Source organism: Malurus melanocephalus, unplaced genomic scaffold, assembly GCF_030028575.1.
Source record: "Malurus melanocephalus ecotype Western Australia unplaced genomic scaffold, MMel_1.1 scaffold_107, whole genome shotgun sequence".
Taxonomy (NCBI): Eukaryota; Metazoa; Chordata; class Aves; order Passeriformes; family Maluridae; genus Malurus; species Malurus melanocephalus.
Window position 1 is genome coordinate 1,233,167 of NW_026623339.1, and position 18,581 is coordinate 1,251,747.

The window sequence follows — 18,581 nt, forward strand, 5'->3', positions numbered from 1 at the left end:
ACCTCTAGGAAGGATGGGAGACCCATCAGGACACGATTTTTTGCAGGAGTGGGACAATCAGGTTTGCCCACAGCTCCGTGCATCTGTACCACTCACTGCTGTGCTTCGAAACCTCTCCCCCAGAGACCTCCTGGTTACCCCAGCCTGGAACTCCAAAAATTTGGCTGCTGCTTGTGCCCTGCAGCTCCTGAGCCCAGCTCAAGTGTCTTGGCTGGCTGGGAGCCAATGGATGCTGGGCCCTGGAGGGTTTTTTAGTGCCAGTGGCTCCAGCTGGTCTGACAGTGCTGGGGGCAGCTGGGATGGGAGGGGGTAGGAAAATAGCACAGGGGAAAGATGTGGCTGTGGTGCTGTAATCCCAGGGCTCTCTGGTTTTATTCTAGCTTGGGGAAAACCCTGAGGGATGGCTCTGAGAGGGGAATAGAGGGAAAGCACCGAGCTGTCAGGGTCAACCAGCTCCTCGTGTTTTGAGAACAGGCAGGGCTGAGCCCTGGGCAGGATCCTGCAGGGAAAGAGCACAACCACAGAGCCCACATGGTGAATGAGGTGGGGTGAATGAGACCAGGACAGCCCCTGCAATCCTTCAGCCTGGCTCCAGACCCTACAGATGGCATTAGAGCTCAGGCAGTGCCCCAGGGTCACCAGGGTTTTCCATCAGCAATGGGGCAGAGGGCACAGAGGGGTTTGAGTGTGACCATTGAGGCACAGACTCCACGTTGGCTTGTGAGACATGAAAACGTTTATTGAGAAATTCTTTATATGTGGTAAATTAACCTGAAAGTGATTCTACACCACAGAACACCCCAATCAATTATCTTATCTCAGAATATTGCCTGTTATGGTACCAGGTAAAAAATACCTTTTACAGTAGCAGTGTTCTTTTAGTCTCACGTGAACTAGTAGTTACAAACTTTTTTTGTGGTTTTCCTACTTCACTCATGACCAGTTGTGTTTACTGATTCCAAGGCTTTTTCTGCAGCAGGGACAGGAGATAGGCCTGAGTTTCAAGGTCTGTTGTTCTCCTGCTACCACTACCAATATTCTGTAACCAACCCCACACTTGAGGAAGACCCTCAGCACAGGGTTGAGAATTGCACAAGGGTTGAGAATTCTGGGCTGAGAATTGCACCCATTTMTCCCTAAAGTTCCTCTCATGAAGGTGCTGCTGCCCAGGAAGGAAWAACATCCACAACATCCCCAGCCAGGCAAGGCACACACCATCCTGCCCATCCCAACAGGGTGAGGCCATGTAAGGAGTTCTTAGGGCAGTGAATCACTAGAAATCCAAAGTCTGCACAGAATTTGAGCCCACCAACAATCCCACCCTCCTCACATCATATCCAGGTGAGGTTCTGGCTCAAATCAGCCCCTTCCCCACCGTGCCATGATTGCTATGAATGTAAAAACCCAGCCAGCCTCCACTCAGTCTCTATCAAGGGTTGGAATGCTTCTTCCTGGACCAAAAGGACTTTTGGGGCTGCCCAGGAGCTTTTGTTCCACTTGGTTTTGTCCCTTTGGGAAGACGTGGGCACACATCCACTCCTCTGCAAACCTTCCCAGCCTCAGACACTCAGGAATACTTGGATAGATTTGTGTTCCTTCACCAAAAAATTATACAATTTACAGATATTTATCTCAGGAAGGCTCATTGCCTTTCCCAGCTCAGGGAGTTGGAGAAGGGCTGAGGTTCTGCACACACTCCATTTTGCATCCTCCTAAAATGTAACATTTTTTTGGTTTGGTTTTGCTGGTTTATTCCACATTTCAACAATTMTTGTTGCATTTGAATCTGTCACCGCACCAAGAGTTTGGGGTGGTTTATATCCCACCTCCCTGGGGAGAAAGATCCAAAGCTCAACCTTTGCTTTCAGGACACACAGATTGTTTCTTTTCCAGATCAGGGGTATTTTCAGGGCCCACAGATTGCTTCTTTTCCAGATCAGGGGCATTTTCAGGGCCCACCATCCCCATATAAATCCATGACAATGGGGTTGTAGGTCTGCTCTGTCCTACAAGAATCCACTTCATCTCCAGCAGCAGCAGAAGGTGGAGGTATCTCCTCACAAGGCAGAGCATGGGGACAGCCCAAAACCACCCTCTCAAAATCATCTTCCAAGCCAACTTTTTTCCCTGTACCAAGCTCCAAGCACCTTTTCTCCCACCTTTAGGTTCAAACAAGGATGGGGAGGAAGGCAAAGTGTTAAGGAGGCAAAGCAGAAGACTTGTGGGATCTCCCACGTGCAGCTTGGAAGGAGAAGGAATGAGGGAGCTGAAAYCAGAGCCTGGATCTGTCCATAAMAGAGTGGCCCAACACWGCCAGCAGGGTTTTTTCCACTCTASAGCCACTATGATGACAGGAAAGCTAATTATATCAACATCCTGTTTACCCCGCAGCGTGGAACAAGAGCCCAGACACTCTTGGGCTGTGAGGAGGGCACACTCTGATCCGGTTTCATGGCAGAAAAATCTCATCCACATATCTGGGTCATTTTCCTCTGCTGCCCCAGAATTTGATGGTTTTCCCAAACAAAGAGCCTGGAGAGCAAATCACGCCATGTGTCTGCTGTGAAGTTTTCCTCCAAGCTTTTAGGGGTTTATTGGGATCCCTGAGAGTTCCTGCTAATCCTRCAGAAAGCTCCAGCCCTCCCTGAAAGGGATCTCCCCCCAAGAACACCACAACAAAACAGCAAAAACCACCCAGAAAGTCAGGACAGCTTGCCTCAGTTTCCCTCTCTCACACAGTTATATTGAAGAACTCTGGTGKTTTTTTCTCACCCTTTCCTTGCCCCACACCTCACATTCCTGGTTCCCCTCCAAATGTGGTTGCATTTTTGGTTTCTGCTTTTCCACCAAATTGAAATTGAGCTCAGATCCCCTGTGCTCATCTTTGCTGCTCCAGGGCTGTTTGCTCAGGAGAAGGAAAAGCTCCAGGAACATCTTCCAGCACCTCAAGAGGGCTTATGAAAAAGAGAGAGAGCAACTTTGTGCATGGATAGATAGTGATGGGACAAGTGGAAGTGTTTTAAACCAAAAAAGGAGGTATTTAGATGAAATATTAGGATGAAAATCTTCACCTTTAGGGTGGTGAGACCCTGGCACAGGGTGCCCAGAGAAGCTGTGGCTGCCCCTGGATCCCTGGAAGTGTCCAAGACCAGGTTGGATGGGGTTTGGAGTCACCTGGGACAGTGGAAGTGATGCCTTAACTGGGCTTACCTGAAACAGAGGCCAGAGAAAGTTAAGAGAATAAAAGCAGACAAATTTAATCTAGACCTAGTGGTACATTGAGGCCAGACAAAGCCTCCTCAAAAGGCTACACCCAAAACAGACACCGAGTCAYGAGATCTTCACCTTTTATAAGTTCTGTCTTATTAACATATTAACATATTAAGTTCTGTCAATTAACATATCAGGTTCCAATTACACCTTCAGGTGATGATTTCAATCCCCCCACGCTTGCTCCCCCCAGTTCTCTGTTGTTTATGTATTTTGGGGCTCTGAGGCAGTAAGATGTCCTTGAGTTTGGGCCTAGAAAGAAATTGTTTTGTCTAAACATGGGAGAACAGGAGATTAGTGTTGTACACTAGATAAGTACAAGAATACAGATACATGAAATATATAGAAACTGAAAATCCTAAGGCATCAGAAGATGTCCTTGCCCATGGCAGGAGGGAGGAACAAGAGATCTTTGAGGTCTCTTACAATCCAAAACATTCTGTGATTCTCGGATTCTGTGATTTTATGGTTCTACTCTTTTTCCACATTCCCCAAAAAAGGGAAATTTAAGTGGCCAGAAGAAAAAAAAAAAAAAAAAAAGGGGGGGGATATAAGTGGCCAGAAGAACTCACGGATTTGGCAAATCACCCTAGCCAGCTGAAAATAAAAGAAGAAAAAACACACAACAGATGAAAAAAGTCAACATCTGCCRCAGCTTATTCACACCAGCAGCACTAAATCAAAACAGGGTTCAGGCTAGAAACAAAAGCAAAACAACTTTGAATCATATTTCCTGCYCCCCCAGTCTGTGTTTTCAGTGGAGGGGGTTCTTCTGTTTATTTACTTTGTTTGACTCAGCCCCAAAATTCCCTTTGATTTTTCAGAGCAAGCTGAAGCTGTGTTGTTTGCACAGCTGCCCATGAACCCCTCGTGATGGAGAGGATGGGGACAGACACTTGGGGACAACCCAGGAGGGCCACAGGAGATGTCCTGGGACAGAGGAGCAGGAGGGGTGGGCACAGCATGTCCCAGCCTTTCCCTTGTCCCCCAGAGTCCCCTCACAGCCCACAGCACCCTGCAAGGACAGCAGTGTGGTGGAATCACAATCAGGGAATGCTTTGGGTCAGAAGGACCTTTAAACCCATCTTGTTCCAACCATCTGCCATGGGCAGGGACACATTTCACTGTCCCAGGGTGCTCCAAGCCCTGTCCAAACTGGCCTTGGACACTTCCAGGGATCCAGGGGCATCCACAGCTTCTCTGGGCAAACTGTGCCAGTTCTCATCACTCTCCCAGGGAATAATTCCTTCCCAATATCCCATCCATCCCTGCCCTCTGGCAGTGGGAAGCCATTCCCTGTGTCCTGTCCCTCCATCCCCTGTCCACAGTCCCTCTCCAGCTCTCCTGGAGCCCCTTCAGGCCCCAAAAGGGGCTCTGAGCTCTCCCTGTGTCCTTCCCTTCTCCAGGGGAACATTCCCAGCTCTCCCAGCCTGGCTCCAGAGGGGCTCCAGCCCTGSAGCAGCTCCGTGGCTCCTCTGGATCTGTTCCAGCAGCTCCAAATCCTTCTGATGTTGAGCCCCAGGGCTGGAGCAGCTCTGCAGGTGGGGTCTCACCTGAGCAGAGGGGTTGAGGGGCACAATCCCCCCTCCCCTGATGCCCAAACTGTGGGATCAGCCCAGGGCACGGGGGGTTCTGGGCTCTGAGTGCCCATGGCTGGGTCATATCAAACTTCCCATCCACCAACATCCCCTTTGAATGAGGAACAAGGTGTAAAAAAGGAGACAAAATGAAGACTCCAAGGTCCCAGGGAGGGTCACAGACTCTGCACTCACCCTGGCACAGCGTTACAGAYCCAYCCTATCCCTGCAGGAGMTGGGTTARGGMACATCCCACTGCAGGAYCTGGTGATGCCTGATGACTTTTGCTTTTCCTTTTTACRCTTTCTGTACCCTCTRTGMAWCCTCCTGWACCCCTTAGCCYSCATGCTTGTAATTCCWGGAGCCTGATATTCCAGCTTYTTTTATTAGTTTAGGAATTCTGCTGGGCAGAGAGACCAAACATCCTSAGGAAGSAGTCAGTGTGCCCTGTGCTATCTTAAACMCGAGGCTCCAGCCTTGGGTGAAGCCTTCTGTCCRGAACATCTTGTGTAAKTTWYTTATTGGGGAATTCCTGAAATCTSTAAAATTTGTATCTGTGCATTTTGCCATCAASTYGTKYACCTGGGATCCCAAATACYGAGGTAAAACCCTTTTTATCCCCTYAACCRTGTCTGTGTYATKATTAAAAACCAGCAACACTGGATTAGTGTTCTACTAACTAAACACATCTCACTGCAGGATGAGGATTAGAACACCAGGCTGGTGAATTGATGGTGGGCCACAGGTGTTGGTTTGGGATATCCCACCTGCTGTTCCAGAGGAGTTTCAGCATCCTGAAGGTCCTCTGCTAAATTTAGGGTGCCCCAGGTTGTCTCCTCAGGGCAATTCTGCCTCTGCTGAATTGAACCTTAGAGAGTGAGGGAGTGCTGGGTCCACAGAATGCACATGGCACAAACTGCTCTGGGACTGATAAGGGATTTCAGGAAGATTGAAAGACATTCAGAACACACTCCAACAGCTCTTTCTCCCTTTTCCCCGATGGATAAGTGCAGGAAGGAGCAGCTTTTCTCTACCAGGAGCAGGCACAGCAGGCTCAGGGCCAGCAGAGGCTGCCAGACAAGGACAGGATCTGCTCAAGGACAGTCCCATCCTTGGCAGGCTCTGCTGGTTCAGTGAATTCAAGGATCTCTTCCACCCCCATCTTTCAAGGCCCCCTCAGATGCACAAGGGACAAAAAGGCTGCAGAAAACAGCTGGAAACTTCCCACCCAACTGGAGCAAAACAGTTAGGGCTGTTTTTCTTTTTTTTTTTTTCCCTTCTAATCTAATTCTTGCAAAATGCTGAACTATTTTAGTTGAAATTTTCCAAAAACATTTCAGCCTGGAGGCAGCCAGCCAGCCTGGGGAAAAAAAAAAAAAAAAAAARAMTACAGTCTGGTGGAGTTATCAGTAATTAAAGGCAAAGTCTTATAAAAACAAGGAGTGTGTTAATGATAGATCCCAGCTCTCCCTTTAGACAGGGCAGCTCCTCACCAGCCACTGAAATAGAGTTGGGGCACCAGAAAGGAGTGAGGGATTTATGCATGGATTTATGGATGGATTTATGGATGGATGGATGGGTGGGTGGATGGATGGGTGGATGGAATTATCAAAATTTGGGGGGGCAAAAAAAAAAGGCAGAGAAGCCCATTTTCCACTCAGAAAAAGGGCAGGGTACTCTTTACCTACTCCAAAAAAAATCCTACATGCACAACCCCGGTCAGAGAAGGTCAATCCTATAATACAACCTCAGTCAGAGAAGGTCAATCCTATAATACAACCTCAGTCAGAGAAGGTCCTCTGAACCCCTTTTCTGTGGGCATCAAAAACATTTTTCATGATAGAAATTCAGATCAATCCAGTTCACAGTTTTCTGATATCTGTGGGAGCCTTTGGTGTTCTCCAGACCACCAGCAGTTCCTGGTGCACCAGGATTCCCAGAGGTGATGCTTTCTCTGAGCTGTGAATAGAACCACAGAGAAATCATGCGGGTGGACCGTGGAAAATGCCATCCTCAGCAGAAAACAAGTCTATTCCAGAAATAAGAGGGATATTTTGTGACCTAGCAAGGGCACAGCACAACCAAAATAATTCCCCAAACAGAGCTTGCTCCAAAGGCACCAAGCCTTTGCTCTGGAAAAAGCAAAATCAGGACCTACAAACCCCCAATAATACCATGAAATGCCTCACCAGGATGCAGATCCCAAATGTCACTGGCTGACTGGGGTTTCCAGCCAGCTCTGAACACACATGGGAACATCACAGCAGAGCTCTGGCCTTGCTCAGGGCAGAGGGAAATGCAGCTGGGGATGTAATCCAGCCACAGGCAGCTGGAGGGAAGCAGATTTCCATCAAAACCACAAAACATCGGAATTGCAGAGGCAGCAAAAGCTGCGAGCAAACCCGAAACCCTGCTCTGGCCAAGAATATTTACATCTCATTTGGGATCAGCAGCACGGACAGGCCAGCACGTTCAGGCCTCAGGAACACTGACTAAGGAATTTTTGGCATGTTAAACTATCTAGTCTGGGGTTTTTTTTTGTCTGCTTTCTTGTTTTTAAACCATGTTTTCAGGCTCCTCYGTGCAGCTGAAAGCACCACACATTTTCCTTGCGTGAAGATCTGTTCATGCAGTGTTTCTGTGGACACTCACACAAGTCAGGGCGCCAAGAAAAAGCACCAGGGATCTCAGCTATCAGCCCACATTTTCTGTATCCCTGGCATATTGTTCTGAATTAGTTGCTACGATAATTTTTTATTAATTGATTTTATTATTTTGGTGCATAAGCTCTCCTTTCACAGACCAAGATAACGTTGTGCAAAAAGCAATGCAACAAAAATGCAGTTTATTGTGTGAAAAGATGGATTTCCAYTACATATTTAAGCTGTATTTCAAGTTTTCACCAAACTTCAAGAATTGAGTGGGATTTCAGCCCCAAGGCTGCCAGAGCTCAAGAAGCTTTTGGACAAGGCTCTCAGGCACATGGGGGGATTTTTGGGGTTGCTCTGTGCAGGGCAGGAGCTGGACTYGATGATTTTTGTGGGTCTGCATTCTAWGATTCTGCAATCACCACTTTTACCCCCTCATCTCCCACATCAGCCATCCTAGGATCCCCTCCTSGTCCTAGATCCCTCACTGAAGAGGAAACAAATGTCATTTCTGCACTCCTCGGTGCTACACAACCTTCACAGCTGCAGTCCAAGCAGTTGGCTCAACTCAAGAGCTCTCTGGAGTAAAAAAGGGAGATGCCAAGACCACAASCTACAAAAATTTCCCAAAGATGGGATCTCTCTCCTTCACATCTAACAGAACTATTCATCCCAGACATTCCCAAGGAATTTAGCTGGATGAGCAGAGTTAGAGGTCACCCCCAAATCTGCCCCTCCTCGGAGGGCGAAACCCAAGAYATGAAGCCCATGGAGATAATCTGACAAAAAAATCAAGGTTTCCAAAGCTCACTGGGGGTGGACACCAAACCCTTTTCCAGCAAGAAAAGCTGCCCCCAACCTTGCTGTGAGTGGAGGAATGGGGAACATCCATGGATGTCCTTCCAGCTCCCCAGGGAAGAGCCACATGCCCTGCCTGGTGTTTGTGGCTCTGGGGACTGCTCCACGCCATCCTGTGTTTTCTGGATACAGCCACTAGAGGATGGCAGTGTCCCAGGCCACGCTGGGAATCACCCCGGTCCTGCTGCARAAGAGTACTGAGATCCCATCAKYGCCAGGACCCCSAAAATATCCACCCCGAAAATATCCACCCCGAAAATATCCACCCMAAATCACAAGTTGCTGGAAGTTCCCAGCACTCAGCTCTGCTTCGCATCCCAAGCAAAGGCAGAGCTTTTGGAGACTGGAAATTGGGGTTTTACAGGGGAACAGCCCCCACGTGTCTCCTGGTCTCCCTGGGATTCAGGTGGGTTGTTTTGCTGAGTTATCTGATGTATTTCCAGATCTAACTCTGTCTCTCCTTCAGTTTCTTTCTCCTTCAGAGCCCCGTTATCAGGGAGTTCCTGCCACCTCCATGGTTTTTCTGCATCCCCATCACATATTCTGATTTCTGGGCTCTCCATGATTTCCAGCAGAGCCTGGTGAGCCCAGGAGATGGAGGCAGCCCAGCTCCTCAATCAATCCCAGCATCTCCCCCAGGACACCTCAGAAGGGATTGTCAAGGCAAATTCTGGAAATCATGAATGCCAAGTAGAAGCCCAATTACGCCAAAAATATCCTGTCTGAGCCACAGCTTGGAGGAATATTCCCCCCTCCTGAGGAAGCATAACAGCCAAGCTGAGCTGCAGAATGAGATGAGCTTTGAACAAGAGCTCATTGGGGAATAAAACATCATTAGCTCTATCAAAATAAGATCACGGATATGAGTGTGATGAGACTCAAAGCTGCCTCGTTCGTGKGTGTCCATCACCCTGCTGCAGCCACAAATCCTCAAAAATCCACTGGGAATCCACCTCCCTGCTTCCCTGGGGCTGAGTTTTGCCCAGTGGGGCAAGTGTTCTGCTGCAAGCAGAGGGAGAAAATCTCCATTTCCTCACGGGTTTGAGCAAAGCAACCAGGACATCAGGAAGAATTCATTATCTTAATATGCAAATCAGTCTTGGTTATGCAAATAGATAGGATTTGCTCGTGTTTCCTCAGAGTGAATACTGGCAGTGATGGTGACATCTTCTCGCAGGTCACCCTTCCACAGAGACTCCAAGTGCATCCCACCCTGCCTGCTGGATCTGCTGGGCTGACCCCAACAAACCAAGAGCCCAAAATGGGATGTGGTCACCAGGTAGGGTCTTGCAGTGATCCCAGGTTCTGCTCTGCAGGGTCCAACCCATCCTGAACTACAGCAGGGTCCTGTGTGCCTCATTCTCCTGAATTTTGCTGAATGACTGCATTGCTCCCCAATTTGGCGTTACCCACTAAATACAAAGACCCACTGCTGGCTCTGGGAATCCCCAGGACAAACCCCAGAAAAAAACGGGGAAAATCCTTGGGAAAAAAAGGGAATAAAGATTCTTGAGTGCCCCACCCATTGGGCACCATCTGCACCAGCCATTGGCTGCTTTTGGGGGCTGGAGTGGCACAGAGAGACCTCACCCTTCCCAAGATGTACCCCAATCATGAGGAGGGGGAAACCCAGTGGCACAAAATCCTTCCACAGCATCCCCAAAACACTTTTCCGCTGCTAATTAAAGTCTCTGACGTCGGTGTTTTCATTCCAAGGCAGTTGCATAACACCTGGAGGTGTCCAGGGCTCCGCGCCGCATCGAGGGCAGGGATGGAAATAGATCCTCCAAATTCCAGCTCTCCACTCCCCATYTCCCTCCTGGCAGGGGCACAGCAGAATGGATGGCCTTTGGGAAGGGGTTGTTCCTCCCACAGGAAGGTGGGAGCAGAAGCAATGTTGATCTCCCACCCTGTGRTGCTTTCAGAGGGGTCCCCAGCTCCATGTCCCCGAATCCAAACCCCTTTTCTACCCAGTGGGAATTTCCGTGTGCTGGCTCAGCTTTCCCYGCCCAGACAGAGCTATAAAAAGCCACTGCAGGTCCATCCAGCRAATTCCTCCAGCACCAAGGGTAGATTTTCACCAGGGATTGGGATGAAGTGTCTGAGCTGGAGCCAAGTCCAGCTGAGTCAAAGCTCCCAACCAGCTCGCCAGCTGGATGCAGTGTGCCCCAGTTTTATGGGGAAAGCTTCCAGCCAGAGGCACATGAAGGATTGCCCAGACTGAGCATTCCTCACCCATCCACAAAACCTTGGATACGTGAATGGAGTCAGGAACCTCCTCCCCAAGCCCACACCAGCCCTCTCCAGAGATCAGGAACAACCCCAGGGATGCTCAGCTCCAAAATTCCTGCTGCCACGTGGAAAAGCTGGTGGCTGGAAGGGCACCATGAGCTCTGGTGGCTCTGCCTGGGGATGGCTGAGGAGCATTTTCTGCACCAAGCTCAGGGTGGGCTTTGGCCAACACCCTGTGCCACTGACCAGTGCCAGCCTCAAAATTCTGAGGGCACATCCCAAGATTTCTGGATCATTTGTGTTGAGTTCAGTTCTCCCAGCCSAGCCCTGCAGAGGTAAAAATCCTCTTCAGCTCAAGCCAAGGCTCTGACCCCGAGATCTCCAGATTTGGGGAATGTTTTCCAGAGCTTCCTGCTCTCTCCTCTCCATRGGATGGTGTCCCACAGGTTTCCCATGGGAATTGCTGATCTTTCCCCCTCTTCTAGAGAAAAAAAAAAAATCACTCAGTGCCCTGAGGACAGCATGGCAAAGGCAGATGTCCCCAATGGGCTGTGCCTCAGTTTCCCCAGCTATCAGAAGAGGATTAGTTCACTTCCAGGATGTCAGGAGGCTCAGGAATAAACACTCCTGGGCCAGGATCAAGCCTGACAGAGGCAGCAGTTTATCTGGGCTGCTCCCAGACAGAGGAAGATGAGGTGGAGCATCACCTCCCCAATGAGCCTGGTGACAGCAGGGACATCACGGGTGGGGACACGTGACGATCTGGCTTTCCCCGTGCCAAGAAATTGCTCCAATTGCTGAGCCCYGGTTMTTCCAGTCTCCCCATTTGTCTGGARAGTAAACACAGGGAGGRTTTATGGGSAKRGAGYTGATGCCACGCCTGCCCTACGAGGCCTGCCACGTGCAGGTGTCCTGTCAGCATGGGAGAGGAGGTGGAGCCCTTTCCTAGCACAGCTCCCATTTTGGGAAGRTGATTTCTCCCAATTTCATATCAAAATGGAGAAAATGCTGTATCTTTACACTGTTTATAAAGCCCCAAGCCTGCTCAAGAGCAAGGAAACCCCCTCAAGKGTTTTAATCCACATTTTACASYTGGGGAAACTGAGGCACAGGGATGCAGCTGGGCCAGRGGGCTCTCAGACATTGTTCCTCTGCAAATACTGAGGATTTTGGGGTGCAGGTGGGATCTTGCACCTTSTCTCACTTTTTTGCCCAGCTCATGCAGAGCAAAGAACACTGACCTCCCCATCCTTGGACAATCACCTTAATGACAGCTCCAGCAGAGGATCCCACCCTTCCCTCCTCACCCACTGCCTCCTCTTCCTGCTCTAAGTCCAATATGGAGCCAACTTTCTTCCATTACAGGTTTTGGGATCACTTCCTACAGCACGGGGTGACATCTGGGTTACTCTGCCCAGGCTCATGTTGCAAACCTGGCACTGCTGCTTCCCACCTGCTCAGCCATAAAAATATCTGAGTGACACCRATGCCAACTTCCCAAAAAACCACCTGCTCCTCTCCGTGACTCCCAGGGCTGGGGAAGCTCTGCAGGARCACTGTAGCTGTTGTCTGTAGGTGGCTTGGGAAGTCCTTTCTCTCCTCATTTCAGTGTCAGGAGGTGGTGATGGTGTGGGGAGCTGCAAACCTTCATTTTGGAGGTAAAGACACCCCAGCTCAGATGCTCAGGGTGAGCACATCATCCTGCTGCCAGCACAGCACCATGTTTTCCAGATGTTTGGTTGCTCTGTACAATRTGGATATTTAGGAAGAGAAATAAACTCTTAGAAATGACCCATGGGCAGGATTCACTGACTCAGAGAGTTCTCATCACCATGGTACAAAGCTTTGAGAAAGGCCAAGACCTTGGCCAAAAAAAAACCAAAAAACAACAAAACAACCCTTTGGAGGAAGGCTTAGAGAAGAGTCCTTTCAGGTGACTGCTGATGCATTCAGCATTTCCTTCTCACCTCTCTCCCAGCCAGGTTCATCCAGCCCCACAGGAAGGTTTGCCCAGCTCCCTGTGTTTACATCCCTGTGTGATGCTATCAGGAGCCAAGGCTCTGCCTGTACTTGCAGGAGGCAAATTCACATTTGGTGCGAAGGGTGGGGACTTTCCTCTCTCCCAAGTTCAGAAGGGTTGCCTCAGTGTCTGTCTCTCCTCAGCACACAGGCGTTTGATGACTGCTTCCATGGATTTTCAGATGTGGAAGAGACAGGTTAATCCACCCCTCTGGCTTGTGCCCAGTGGTAGCCAAGAGAATATGGCTGGAGATGACATTTCCAGCCATAAATCCAGAGGATTTCTTTTTCTTTAGGTTGTTTTTTTGTATTATTATTTATTTATCTCAGATAAAAATTATTTGCTCTGCATGAGCATTTGCCATGRTGCAGGACCCATTAGGCAGGAGGGTCACCAGGAGAGTGTGGTGGGTCCCAGATTCAGTGTCCTCAGCCCCAAAAACATTCAGCTATCAGATCTCTGGTCACCCCATTTTTTGGATGTTGAGGTGGTGGCTCTTTACACCCAGAGACCTTTGAYGTTGTCCATCTCATCAGTTCCCCTCTAAGGCCTCCCAAATTACAGATTCAGGGAATCATGGAATGATTTRGGCTGGAAGGGACCTKGAAAACCTTCTATTTCCTCCAATTTTCACCTGCTGGGAAATTGTCTCCCATGTAAAAATTGTCCCTGGCTTTATCAAGGAACCCTGTGGATGGCCCTGCCAAGTTTTTCCCAGCCTGATTTTAAAACAATCCTAAAGGTGTGGTCCCAAACAAAAGCAATATGTGGAACAAATCTGAAGAAGGGACCCTGTTTATCAATAAAGCTGCTTTGGACTCTCTGCTCTCCTCCTCCTGCTTTGACTCCAAAATCCCCATTTCCACAGAAAAAGAAAAAAAAAAATTCCGAAAAGCAAATTACCCTCAAACCCAAATTTTTGTCCACCACTCCACCCTACAACTAAATCCATGTGCTAGAAGGAAGTGGCTGCTCCTGGTGAGGTAGGAATTGCCTTCCATTTCCAACAGAGCTGCCCAGAGGGGAGTAAAATCCTTGAAACTGCTGAGTCTTGGGAGGCTGCCAGTGGCAGAAAACTGGAGCTGTCAACTCCAGCTCCTGCGCAGTCTCGTGATCAAGCATGCCCCAGAAAATGTGCTTGGGATGGATCCCACCTGCARACTCCAAGCACTCCTGGACGGGACGTTCCTACAGCAAAAACCCAAGCAAAGAGCTGGCAGAGCTCAGGATGAGACAGTGAGTGTGTGTGTGACTGTCTGAGCCTGCAAGGGACAGCCTGGAGCCGTTCCCAGTTTGGAGCATTCCTGTCTCTTTATGGCTGATGTTCTCCAGATGTTTTSTGTTGCAGCCTCATGTGGAAACCCTCTGGCCCCAGGGCTGAATCCTGCTCAGCCCTCCACATTACACACAGCAGAGAGGAGGAGGAGGAGKGGAGCTTTACATCGCTCTATCCACATCATTTATTATATTTAAAGCATAAATCAACCTGGGATGCACCGCAGCTGCCCCACAAGTGCCTATTCCCATGCCTGCTCTTCCTTTTGAACTCTTTTTTTTTTTTCCCAAGGAAACACCACATGTGTGATCACCCCCTCTCCACGAGCCCATCAAGTGCTGTAAAGAAGAAAGATACGGATACAACCTCTGGCTTAGGAAGTTCCCGAAGCAGCAAATTGCCGGAAACGGAGAGAATATAATGTGGAAAGCATTCCCCWGGCTTGGCCCTCGCCTCGCATTCCTTTGGAGCAGCTCCCCCCAGTCCCAGCCAGAAGATGGATACCAGCAGAGCTGGGCCATGGCTCTGAGCCAGGAGGAGCTCCCATCCCACGGTGTTTGCATGTTCCTTGTCTTTATTATCCATTTCCAGGGGATTTTGTTGAACCCAGCTGGTTTCACTCCCTGCCCATGTCTCCAATAGGTGGGATTGAGGTGTCAGTGCACTCCTAAGGAATAAGGGGCAGTTTTGTTCCCCTCCCTCAGCTCTTGGTTTTGTTTTGGTCACTGAAGTGATGATCTGATGTCCCATCCCCACCAAGAACATGGGTTTGGATGCAGTGGGATATCCCATGCCTGTGCACCAGCCACCACACAGCCGATGGACAGCCTCTCCAAAAAAAATGGTTTGATCTCCCTTTAGGAAACTTCCTCATTTACTATTAATAGATTTTATTTTTATTTTATTTCCAAATACACCCTCTTTTATCCGTCTCCCTCCTCATTTCTCCATAGGTTCATCACTGAGGGTGAGACCAACCCTGCCCTCTCCCCTCTGCAATCCTCCCATCCACCTGAGCCCACTTTTCTATTTGCCTCCCATCCTCTGCTCTTCCCTGCAAGCCCATCCTTGTGCCAATGCTGGCTGTGTCCAGGAAAAAGGCACTCAGCCTCAATAAGGGCTTTTTCCCACAGCAGGAGGGTGCAGGCAGAGCCCAATGGTGTCAATGGGGTGAGGGAAGGTCTGGCTGCCTGACAAGAATTCCTGACTTCTTCCTCRCATCTCAGGAACCACCTGCATCCTTTAGCAAACGGTTCCTGCTCCAGGAGAAGGCACTTGAAAAGCTTTTCCGACCTCAGTGGTAGGAAAATCCCCACGGCAATCAGCTCTCTGTCCTGACAGCGCTGAGCCCAGCTCCAAACACCTCAAACTGCAGGGGACATTCCCAACAGGATCAGCCTCAGCCTGTGCCTCTGAGCCCCAAAAATGAAGCTTCCAGCATTGCCTGGTGATGTCCAGGTTGGCAATTTTTCCCTGACACATTTTTGGTCTGGGGCAGGAGCAGGTTGGTAATTTTTCCCTGGCACATTTTTGGTGCGGGGCAGGAGCAGGAGGATGATTTTGGACCCAATGGATGCAGGTTGTGCTGTGCCAGCTCCAGGCACCTGCAAACAAGCTCCAACTCGATTTATTTCCCAGTTTAGGTGTGAGCAGTGACAACCTGAGTTCCCCTTTCCCACTGGGGCTGGCAGGATGCTGTGCTGCAGCCAAACCCCTCGCAGCACAATGAGGAGGAAGAGGAAGAGCTGCAGGGTTTTGGTTGCCACCCAGCAGCAACACCTGCTCCACTTGCTCAGCGAGACAAAATCCTCGGAGCAGGATCCCCCTGGGTGGGTTCAAGGACCCAGGAGAGAGGTGGGAGTGGGGTCAGCCTCGGGCAAGCCCTGCCAAAGCCRTGTCATTGCTTGACTCACAAAGTCATTAATGAATCAAAGCGCCCGGGTAATTGCTGTTATGAGGAAGAGGAAGAGTCTGCGTTGCTCCACCCTGCTCTGCATTGGCCAGGGGTAGAACCAAAGTCCTGACACCGTGGAAGGGGTGGAGGAGAAGTGTGAGGAAGCAGGACTGCACCCTGAAAATGGAGCAGCACTGGTGGTACAGGCTGAGCAATTCCACTGCAGCAGGGATGGAGAGAGGGAGACACCCCGCTTCCTGCTTGGGGACAGAGATGGGATGGGCACACGCTGATGTATTTATAGAAYCATAAAATCATTAAGRCTGGAGAAACCCTCTGAGGTCATCCAGCCCAACCATTAAAGTCTCCTTGTCTGCCCTCTCAAATCAGCCCACCCCAGAGACCTTGAGTAAAAGGAGGGGAGAAAGGGAGGCAAGGAATGGGGAGACCAAGCAGTCAGGATGGATGAAAAAGGGAAAAAACAGAAGAGTGAAGAGGATTTTTTTCCAGTGAAGGAGCTGGAGGAGGGTGCTTGGCCTGTGAAGATGTCCAGGACCTGGCAAGGGRATGATCTGCAGGAACCCAACCCTTCCTCTGTCCAGCTGGTCTCCCACCCACAACACAACACCCAAACCAGCCTGGCTTGGACAGGCTTGGGAGGCTGAGAGAATTGTGAAATGATTAAGGTTAGAAAAGCCCTCTGAGATCAYTGAGTCCAACCATTCCACTGCCAAGGTCACCACCAGCCAATGTCCCCAAGCGCCACATCCACATGGCTTTTAAATCCCCCCAGGGATGTGGGTTCCACCACCCCCCTGGGTACCCTGTCAGGGCTTGACCATCCTTTCAGAGAAGAAATTTTCAGAGGAGCAGGAGATGCTGACAGGCTGTGRGAGGCAGTGACCACTCCAGCCTCCACCTGTCCCCTTCCCAGGGACATTTCTGTCCCATCCCTGTGCTTGTCACCCCTCTTAAATTGGASTGACAACAGATTTGCTGTGGAATTTGTGGTCCAGCACTGCCAGTGAGGAATGAGACGAGAAAGGACACATATTCCACCTTCCCATGGGACAGACCCACCCTTCCTTATCACCCCATCTCCGCAAGGTCCAGGCATGCAGCCGGGCTGGATCAGAAGCACCCTCACTCATCAAGTAGGAAAAACAGGAATTTCTCACACATACAGCAAGGTGTTACTAACAGGAACACATGGAGTGGGGAGAAAGTGAGCAGTGTGGTTCCCTCCGTGGTCAGGGAGGGAGTCAGACCTTGGAGATGCATCCCCACACCCCCAATTAGCTGAATTTGGGTGTCCTCATCCCACATCCTCCCTCTGCCAGCATGMTGACAGGAAGGACTCTGCCCATCCAGCCTTCCCCTTCCACCCAGGGGACTTCCTTGGCCATGTCCCCACACAGGTGGCAGTGCTTCCCCAGAGGAAACTGAGCCAGGGAGGGTGATGCACCACAGGAGCTGCTCTTTAAAACTGGCAGCAGATCCTGGGCGTAAGGCAGTGTCCAGGAGCTCTGTGCCAGCACTGGAATCCCAAAGGACACCCTGCCTTTCTCATGTCAAGAGGGTTGTCAGGCCATTTTGGGGGTGTTTTTTATTTTCTCCCTTCCAGGGAAAAAGGCTGGACATGCCCCAGCTGTGTGTGCTGGCAGCCCAGACCCATCCAGACAGCGTGGGCAGCAGGGGAGGGGGCAATTCAGTCCCTCTGACCCACTCAGGTGAGACCCCACCTGCAGAGCTGCTCCAGCCCTGAGATCCTCAACATCAGAAGGATTTGGAGCTGCTGGAGCAAATCCAGAGGAGCCACGGAACTGCTCCAGGGCTGGAGCCCCTCCGGAGCCAGGCTGGGAGAGCTGGGGGTGCTCACCTGGAGAAGGGAAGGACACAGGGAGGGCTCAGAGCCCCTTTTGGGGCCTGAAGGGGCTCCAGGAGAGCTGGAGAAGCACTTTGGCCAACATCCGGCCCTCTTCTCATCAGGAAAAAATGAACCAGTTTCACAATGACAGAGGGCAGGGTTAGATCGATATTGGGAAGGAATTGCTCCCTGTGAGGGTGGTGAAGCCCTGGCACAGGGTGCGCAGAGAAACTGAGGCTGCCCCACCCCTGGAAGTGTTCAAGGCCAGGTTGGAGGGGGGCTTGGAACAACTTGGATCTAATGGAAGCTGTCCCTGCTCACGGCAGGAGGGCTGGAACAAGATGAGCTTTAAGGTCCCTTCCCACCCAAACAATTCCATGACTCCGTGCCAAGGACAAGGCTCGCAGCACTCCCTCCCCTCCAGCTGCYGCTCCAGGCTTAGCCCCGGAGTGCCCAGGGCTGGCCCGCGTGGGAGGAACGGCACAACTCGATTTCCGAGTGCATTTGCTTCCCAAATCCATCCCGTCAGCTGCCGGCAGCGTGTCCCCGCGGGGCTCCGCAGGCTCTTCCCAACACCAGGACTCCCAGATCGGGCACGTCCAGGCGAATCCCTCCCGTGCGGAGCGGGGATTCCCACAGCGGGAGAACGGCTGGAAACATTCAGCGGATCGGCTTCTGCCTCATCGCTCAGGAATCCCGAGGTCAGGGCCGGAGAGTCCTCCCACGGCACCGCGTCTGGCCGGGAGCACGGGGTGGTCATCCCGGTGTCCCCGCTGTCACAGCACCCGGGGTGTTCATTCTGTGTCCCCGCTGTCACAGCACCCGCGGTGCTCATCCCGGTGTCCCCGCTGTCACAGCGCCCGGGGTGTTCATTCTGTGTCCCCGCTGTCACAGCACCCGGGGTGCTCACTCTGTGTCCCCGCTGTCACAGCACCCGGG